General features: G+C 35.4%; 1 pseudogene; it reads right to left on the reverse strand.

Annotated features, from left to right (window-relative positions):
- Nucleotides 1–3,495: 3,495 nt before the first annotated feature.
- Nucleotides 3,496–8,854, reverse strand: part of LOC105117221 (uncharacterized) — a 9,616-nt pseudogene continuing 4,257 nt past the window's right edge.

An 8,854-nucleotide genomic window follows, 5' to 3' on the forward strand; every position in this document is an offset into this window, starting at 1 on the left:
CAGCTACTACAAAACATGAAAAACTATGAGTGCCTCAAAGTGATTTGCTGCACCTCTTATTTCTCTATGATTACTTTCTTGGGTTTCTTGAAATACATGACACAGTGAAAATAGGGATTTTAGAATATTTTTCAAGTCTCATGTATCTCTTTAAACAACATAAACTTATTTAGGATTTGTGCAAAACTTGTATGAAGATGGTTCTTCCTCCTAGAATTTGATCAACACTTGAAAGCTGGGTCGTCGTAAATCAAGTCCTTACTTGATTTTTCTAAATATAGAATTTTAATCTCACATGCTAATTATATATATTATAGTCTTCAGTTTTTAAAACTTATTTACAATCAATTTGTTGTTACTAACTTTTCACTCCATGAAAAATCAAGAAAAGAAAAAAAGAAAAAATAGAAAGAGAAAATCTAAAATACAAGAGGATATATATAAAGAAAGCTCAAAAGATTACTCAAGTTGGTGCTGAAGGACCAAATTACAAGTGGAAAAGTTGAAGGACCAAAATGTATAAAACTACTATAATTAATAACCCAATTCCAATTGACAAAGGGCCCGATCGATGAAAATATTTCTATTAGGGTAAAAAAATACAAATTTGGATAGGTAAGGACTTAATGAGAATTTTGGAAGGCTTAATTAATTTTATTGAGGGCTTGATTACTAGAAAAATCAGTTTTTGGACTCAATTTGGGTGTTATTTGAAATAAATTAAAGTCTAGGGACTTAATTGGTTTTTTAGGAGGTTTATTGGATGAATCAAGGGCTTAATTGTAAGAATATTAAAGTTTGGTGACTAATTAGGAATTTGATTGAAGAAATCTAAAACTAAGAACCAAACTGGAAAAAAAGGTGCATGACTGTATAGACTAAATTTGACCAAATTAAGGGCCAAATTGAAAAAAAATTGAAGGTTTAATGGTCAATTAAGGGTCTAAGTGCACAAATTAGAAACTAAAGACCAAGATTAAAATGGCACTGAACTTTGAGGCTGATGATTGATCTAGACAAGGGTGAAATTACATGAAATTAAGTGTTTGAGAGATAATTATAGGTGCAATTACAACAAATTTGAAGAATAGGGACTAAAGTAAAATTTTCAAATCCCAAATTAAAAACCCTAATTTCTAGGGTTTAACCTAGACGATACGTCATTTGGCCATTGTTTAGTTTTTTATTGGTAATTTTTGTTGATCAAGTAGGCATCTTTAAACGAATGAATGTTGCGTCTTTGACCACTTCTAGGGCTGTAACCACCATACTTTAATTAAGAAACTCAGCCTTTACAAAGATTAATTATGACCATCAAACATTTATATCCCATGTTCTTTATCGAACTCAACAACATCTTATTCCTAATTAGCCATTACTATATTTTTAGATTCTCGGATAATCGAGTTGGCGCCTTTAACAAGTGAATATGGAGCTATAGACGCCCAAATTGAACTAGAATGGACCAAATCAAAAGGCATGATTCTCCTCTATAAACTTTAGGTGGCCTCCAATGACATTTATGTTGGAGTTGCTCTGATGTGGCCTTAAAATTGGTCAACTCAGTTAGTCTAGACTAAGATACTTATTTGTACAAAGCCACTCAACTTTTTCGTGTGTTCACATTTAAATTTTTTTAGAGGGTTCTTATCAAGGGTCATAAATCTTTCTTCCATAATCAAAAGGTGATGGATGCATGCCTTTATCTCAAAGAAAAAGAAAACCTCCTAGGTAATTTTGTTACAAAACCACCATCCCAAAACCATTGAAAGACAAAGGTTCTGATTGTTAACATTTGTCTAAAACTCTCTTATTTTGATCAAAGAGCTAAGCTTTGATTAATTTATATTTTAATCAATCAAAAACCCTAGCAAAATCCTATAAATACCCCTTGAAAAATAAAAATAAAAAGAGAGAGAGGAAAAACATATAAGAAATAGACTATGAAAAGATCTTAGTGTGAAGGTTCAAGAGCCTAATATAGAGGCTTTTACAAGCTTCGAAAAAAATATAGTGAAAGGGAAAGAAGTAAATAAAAGACAAGGAAAATAGTTCATAGCTAGCAAGCTTGGAGAAGGTATAACCATGTAGAAACTCAAGCGTGGAGTCCGTGTGGCCTTTCTTTTCATGCTTTTTTAATGTTTAAACCTCTTTTGATGTTGTGTAAGCTTATCTTGCATTATTTGGTTTGATTTTGGTGCTTGAATAATTTGATGTTTTTTCAGTAGAGTTTGTATTAGTAGATTTCACTATGATAATTTATTTTAGTTTTGGTTAATAATTTGTTCTTAAGGCTTGCACTAAAGACATGATTCCTGGCTTTCACACTTGTTTGATTATGTGATTTTAGCCTAATAATATGATGATGATGTATTTGATGATGATGTATTTTCTATGTCTTTTTTATTTGTTGGTTCAACATTTTGGAAGCATGTTAATCAATTTGATGATTTTAGTGCAAGTTCATGTTTCATATAAGTATGTTTTGGCATATAAATGTTAAAAATGTCAAGTTTTGAATCCAAATAGCATGAATATGCTTGTTGATTATCTTTAGTACTTTTGAACTTTGGAACTTCATGCATGTTATTGATGACTTAATTTTATTTGTTAGTTCTTTGAATTCAATGATTCTTAATATTGATAATATGGTTTGTACGGACCAAAAGAAACATGTTTCAGGAGCCTAAAAGGCTAGTTTTGGGTTTCATAGTAGACTGAGAACTTTTAGATTGCTAGGTTTAGTTTCTTCATGTTCTTGGAAACAAAATTGCCTTAGCATTATGATTTAGATCAACTTTGGTCCCATTGTTTACACTAAACCATTTAGACCACTTGACTAGTACATAATATAGGGTTTATTTGCATTAATAAGAAGTTTCTAGGTTTTTAATCCTAAGATTTTGGTTTTTAACTGAAACCCATTTTCATAAAATCATGTTAATGCTTTGATAATCGAAGTAATGGATGCTAGATTATAGATCCTTGCATGATTTCGAATAAAACCTTGCCCTTTGTTGTAACCCATTTTTGGGTCCCCACAAATAAAATAAATTAAAACAAATACCAAAGCAGTGTTGTTTTGAGACATTGTTTCTCTCTCCCTACATGTTGCTGCCCAAAACCCAGGCCCCCTTACAACGACAAGCTAGCAAAGGCGTGCCCTCCAAAGCCACGCCTATTAGAGACCTCGCCTAGTGTCGTGAGAGGGACACCTCTGCTCCCCATGCGCAACAACAGGGACGCGTACCCCCACTCCTTTTTGCCCTATAAAGATTGTGCCCAACACCAACGCCAAAGAGGTTTTTTTTCGAAGAAAGAGGGGGGGCTTTTGAAAAACTAACAAGGGAGGGAAGTTTGAAATGAGTAGAGGCACTATGAGAGTGTAGAATAGGAAGGGGAAGAATGAGAGACGAGAGAGGGAGAACGTAGGGAACAAAAGAGAAAGAAGGAAAATAGAGGGGAAGAGAAGAATTGTAACATCTCTCTCTAGTGTCACTCTCCACCATTTGAAACAACACTACCACTTCCCACCTTGCTTTGAGAATCGTCACTTAGAAAAAGAGGCAGAGAAGCAAGGTGACTGAACAAGGAAAAGACATAATGCAGAAGTGGCAGAGAAGAGGAGACATAATGCAAAAGCAGTAGAGAAGAGGAAGAGCGACCATAGCCGGCCACTATGACACCAACCCCACTAGGAGCACAAACACAACAGCACAACCCACGCCATCGTCATCCTTCCTCAGCTCATCATCTGCCTCCCACTCATTGCAGCACCATTGAAGAAAAGGCAGCAACCTATGCCTTCACATGTTGAAGAAGAAGAAGAAAATAGCAGTTCTCATCGGGCTTCCCAGTGACTGCCACCTTTATAACCACCGTGGGGCATCATCGACTTCCTCTCCACCGCCACTAGCATCGCTACCAATTGCCACTACCCTCCTCGTCAACAAGAGCCCCATGAGAAGCAAAAGGAAGAAAAGAGAAGCAGAGGAGAACATAGTAGGAAAAAAGAGACAGAAAAAAGGAAACAAGGCCAACCACCATTTCAGCCATCTTCCGATCAGCAACACCACTTTAGAGCCACCACAGGTTAGCCCTCTACCCCTTATCGCTTTTTAGTGTTCATCTTCTTGCATGCAGAACGTGCACTATGCACATTTTCCAAGCAAGAAAATAATTACCCAGTACTATGTAGGTGCACACTAGCTGACTAATTAATTAACTGGTTACTGTATTGAGTCCAGCCCTGTAGAAAGTAGGCCCATTTTATTTTGGGCTAATTTCGGCCCAGTCTCCTTGTGGGCCGGGTCTAGCCGTTCGAAAAATTTTCTTCAAAGAATTATTTAAATCTCTGATTTTCTGAAAGTTTGTTGATGTATGTTTTATCAATATTGGTTTGTATTTTTATACTGTAAAGATACAAATCTGGTATGAAAATACCCCAAGACATCAAAAAAAATATAAAATAAAATGTTTTTTGTTTTCATGTATACAACCAAAACCCTAACATGTTTTTAACGTTTTTTTATTTTAAAAAACAAATATTTGAAGTTTCAAAAATGTGTTTTCGTATGGATTTCTTAAACACATCAAAAATTATTTTCTTGCACTTCTGGATTTCTTAAACACATCAAAAATTATTTGCTTGCAATTCTGGATTTTACAATATGTTTGTATATTCCAAAGGGTTTGGCTAATCTTCCAAAAAAATATAAAAATCTTATTTATGAGAATTCATCTATATTCACTATTAATGTTAGGAATAATTTGTTTTTATTCACTGTTAATGTTTGGATAAAGAAATCCCAAAAGGGTGAATATTTAAAATATTATTAGGAATAATTTGTTATTATTTAGTATTAATGTTTGGATAAAGATATCCCAAAGGAGTTAATATCCAAAATATTATTAGGAATAATTTATTCTTATTCACTACAAATATTTGGATAAAGAAACCTCAAAGGGGTTAATATTTAAAATATTATCAAGAATAATCTGTCATTTGTCTGCTGTTAATGTCCAGGCGGTTAATATCAAAAAATATTTTTTTAGGAGTAACAAGCCAATATCCCTTAATAATATAAGGGCAAAAAAACCTATGAAAGTTAAATGTCCATAATATTGTTAATAGGAATACAACTTGGTTATTTTTAATATAAGGGTAGTTTTATGCCTAAATTTTATTTAGAACAATTTAATTGCAGATCCTTGAAAGATGCCTCAATTATAATTGGGGACATTTTAAATTTTGATTCCACAATTTATGAGTCAAGAAAATATGAAATATTAAGGCAAAAATGAGCTTCTAAAGCACTTTCAATTTCATTAGATTTCTAACTCTTTTTTTTGGTTTCTCTTCCTTGCAATTTATGAGTCACAAACACTTGAAATACTAAAGGAAAAATGAGCTCTTAAGCATATTGAATCTCCTTAGATTTCTATCTTGGTTGTCTCTAAATTCATAAATTTTAAATTTATTTCAAATCAAACATAGACTTCAAGAGATCTGTACTATTTCTCTTTGGCACTCTATAGATATATCTAAAGGTATTATCTGTATTGGCCAAGGGTTCCTTCCCTTAGACTTAGTACCCAAGTTCATATATCATAGCAGACTAATCCTAGGTGTCACACGTGTGCGGCGTCGCGACGCGTTTTCCACTTTTATCAAGAAATGATGTATAATATCTATCTGGCAAATATAGGGGGACAAGAAAATCTAGTCTTTTGCTGGTGGAAAACGAAATGGGAGTCGTCACCTAGTATTTTGGTCACTAGGAACCCCAACTGGTCTCAGAGATCGGGTATGGGGACTAGTTACGTAAAGGGAAGGTATTAGCAATCCAAATACGTCTTACCTAAGGTAAGCTGCATTGTTTTATTGTCTGATAAATCTAAGGTTTTGTCGTGTTTTCTAATTGTTGGTATGGTTTAAGAAAAGTCCTCCTCAATAAGGAGATCCTTATCTTATTAGGTAATTTTGACGTTAATAAAAGAATTTAATATCCAGAATATGTCTTACGTATAAGATCGTAACCCCAAATATTAAAAGAAAACAAAATAATTTTTTTTTTTAATTTTTGAAATATTGACCTAGTTCTCATGGCTTGAATAAACTGGTTATTAAAGCCAAAATGCATGCTAATACATATATTTTTTGAAATTTTCTTTGTTGTACGAAAATATGATGTGATGATTTATATATATCTATATATTGGAGAGACTAGGCCGTATGCATGAAAACAAAACATTTTTATTTTTATATATTTTTATTTGTTTTTTGATGACTTGATAAAAATCGAGTATTTTAATACCGGATTTGTTTCTTTACAGTATAAAAATACAAACCGATATTGATCAGAATGCAATAACAAAACTGGAATAATTTTTGAAGAATTTTTATTTTATTATTTTATTTTTTTGGCAAAATTCACTATTCACATGGAATATAATTCACGTGAATAGTAACATTAACAGTAAAATGCGAGGAAATGGTGCAGGCACAGCGACGAGAGGGGGTGGACAAACCTAGTGGCAGAAACGATGTAGATGACGATGGCAGACACTCCCAGTGATGCTGGTGGTGGTGGAGAAGTAGCCGACGAGGTCTCTTGGTGGCTCTGACGGTGGAAGTGGTTGGAAGCTCAAATGTCAGCAATTGTTTTCTGCAGTATTTCTTCTCCTTTCTGCAGATGCGCCTGCCTCTATTTTCCTTCCTCCTTTTCTTCTATTCAGTTCTTCTCCTCTTGATCTCGGGTGTTTCCTTCTCGCAGCTGTTCGTCCTCCTTTGTGTATGATGGCCTCTCCTCTCGGTCGTCCCCTCACTGTCTCATTGTATTTTTTTCCTTTTTGTCGTGCAGTGCTGGGATGGGGAGAGGATGAGCTGGAAGGATGATGATGGCGTGGGCAGTGCTGCTACGTTTGTATTTCCCTCACTCTGTTTCAGAAATCCTTTCCTTCCCTTCTTTAAGTTCTCTCCTTCAAACTTCTCTCGTTCATACTTCTCTCCCTCATTCAATTTTCCAAAAGCTTTTCCTCCTCTCCCAAAACCTCCCTATTACAGCTGCTAAGGGTAGTATTTATAGGCGGAGGGGGGAATGGGGAAGGCCTCGCTGTGTATGGGGAGCAGGGGGCGTGGGGCTTTAAGTTTTGGGAGCAGCATGCAGTCATTGTTTCTTGTTTTAAGGGGGCATAGGGCTCTAGCAGCATGCAGGAAGAGGAATAGTGTCAAAACGACACTGTTCAGTTTTTTTTAATTGTTTATTTTTATTTTCATGAGGGGCCCAAAATGGGTTACAACAGATGCCCCCTCTTTATAATACTTACGGAGCAGGGGTTTTGCATATTAAGTTTTATAAAGATAAACAAAACTGGTATTCCAAAATTGATCGATCTAAAACTTTGTTTTTACAGCAATCGTCTTTAGCCCAAAAACTATGATCAAAACTTAGTCGTCTTGAGATTCCAATCCAAGATCCCCTCTGGCGATCTCTTTTATTTAAAAAATCTATTTTTTGTAGTTTGGCCAACCTAAAATCCCATTTGGCGATTTCCTTTAGCCAAAGCTAATATCGATGTTACGATTGAGTTAACCTGAGATCCTTTCTGGTGACTTCCTTTATCTAAAACCAAAAATCTATTTTGCAACTCGGTCAACCTAGAATCCTATCTTGCGATTCCTTTTAACCAAAGCTAAAGTATGAGATCCCTTCTAGCGACCTCCTTTAACCAAAACTAAAATATGAGATCCCTTCTAGCGACCTCCTTTAAGCAAAACCGAAAACTATATTTATAGTTCGATCAACCTGGAATCCCAGCTGGTGATTCCCTTTTACCACAGCTGAAATATGAGATCCCATCTGGCGACCTCATTCAATTGGAACTAAAATATATGTAGCTTGATCAAGCTAAAATCCCATCTGGCGATTCCCTTTAATCAAAGCTACTTGAGATCCCATCTGGCAACCTCCTCTCACTAGAATAAAATAATATATGTAAATTGGTCAACTTGAAACCCCACCTAGCGATTCCCTTTAACCAAAGCCACCTGAGATCCCATCTAGCAACCTCCTCTCACTAGAATAAAATAATATATGTAAATTGGTCAACTTGAAACCCCACCTAGCGATTCCCTTTAACCAAAGCCAACTGACATCCCATCTGGCGATTCACTTTAATCAAAGCTACTTGAGATCCCATCTAGCGATTCCCTTTAACCAAAGCCAACTGAGATCCCATCTGGCGACCTCATTCAATTGGAACTATAATATATGTAGCTTGATCAAGCTAAAATCCCATCTGGTGATTCCCTTTAACTAAAGCCACTTGAGATCCCATCTAGCAACCTCCTCTCACTAGAATAAAATAATATATGTAAATTGGTCAACTTGAAACCCCACCTAGCGATTCCCTTTAACCAAAGCCACCTGAGATCCCATCTGGCGATTCACTTTAATCAAAGCTACTTGAGATCCCATCTGGCGATTCACTTTAATCAAAGCTACTTGAGATCCCATCTAGCAACCTCCTCTCACTAGAATAAAATAATATATGTAAATTGGTCAACTTGAAACCCCACCTAGCGATTCCCTTTAACCAAAGTCACTTGAGATCCCATGCGGCAACCTCATTCAATTGGAACTAAAAAAATATGTGTAGTGTGGTCTCATTGTAATGGGTGACCTACCCAAGTGGAAGAATGGCCTCATTGTCATGGGTGACCTACTTGGATAAGAAAGATGGAGAATTAGTCTCATTGTAATGGGTGACCCACCCAAGAAAATGTTGGTCTCATTGTAATGGGTGACCTACCTAAGGAAAAAAAAAAAAGAATGGTCTTATTATATTGGGT

Source organism: Populus euphratica, unplaced genomic scaffold (assembly GCF_000495115.2).
Source record: "Populus euphratica unplaced genomic scaffold, PopEup_1.0 scaffold1243.1, whole genome shotgun sequence".
NCBI classification, from domain to species: domain Eukaryota; kingdom Viridiplantae; phylum Streptophyta; class Magnoliopsida; order Malpighiales; family Salicaceae; genus Populus; species Populus euphratica.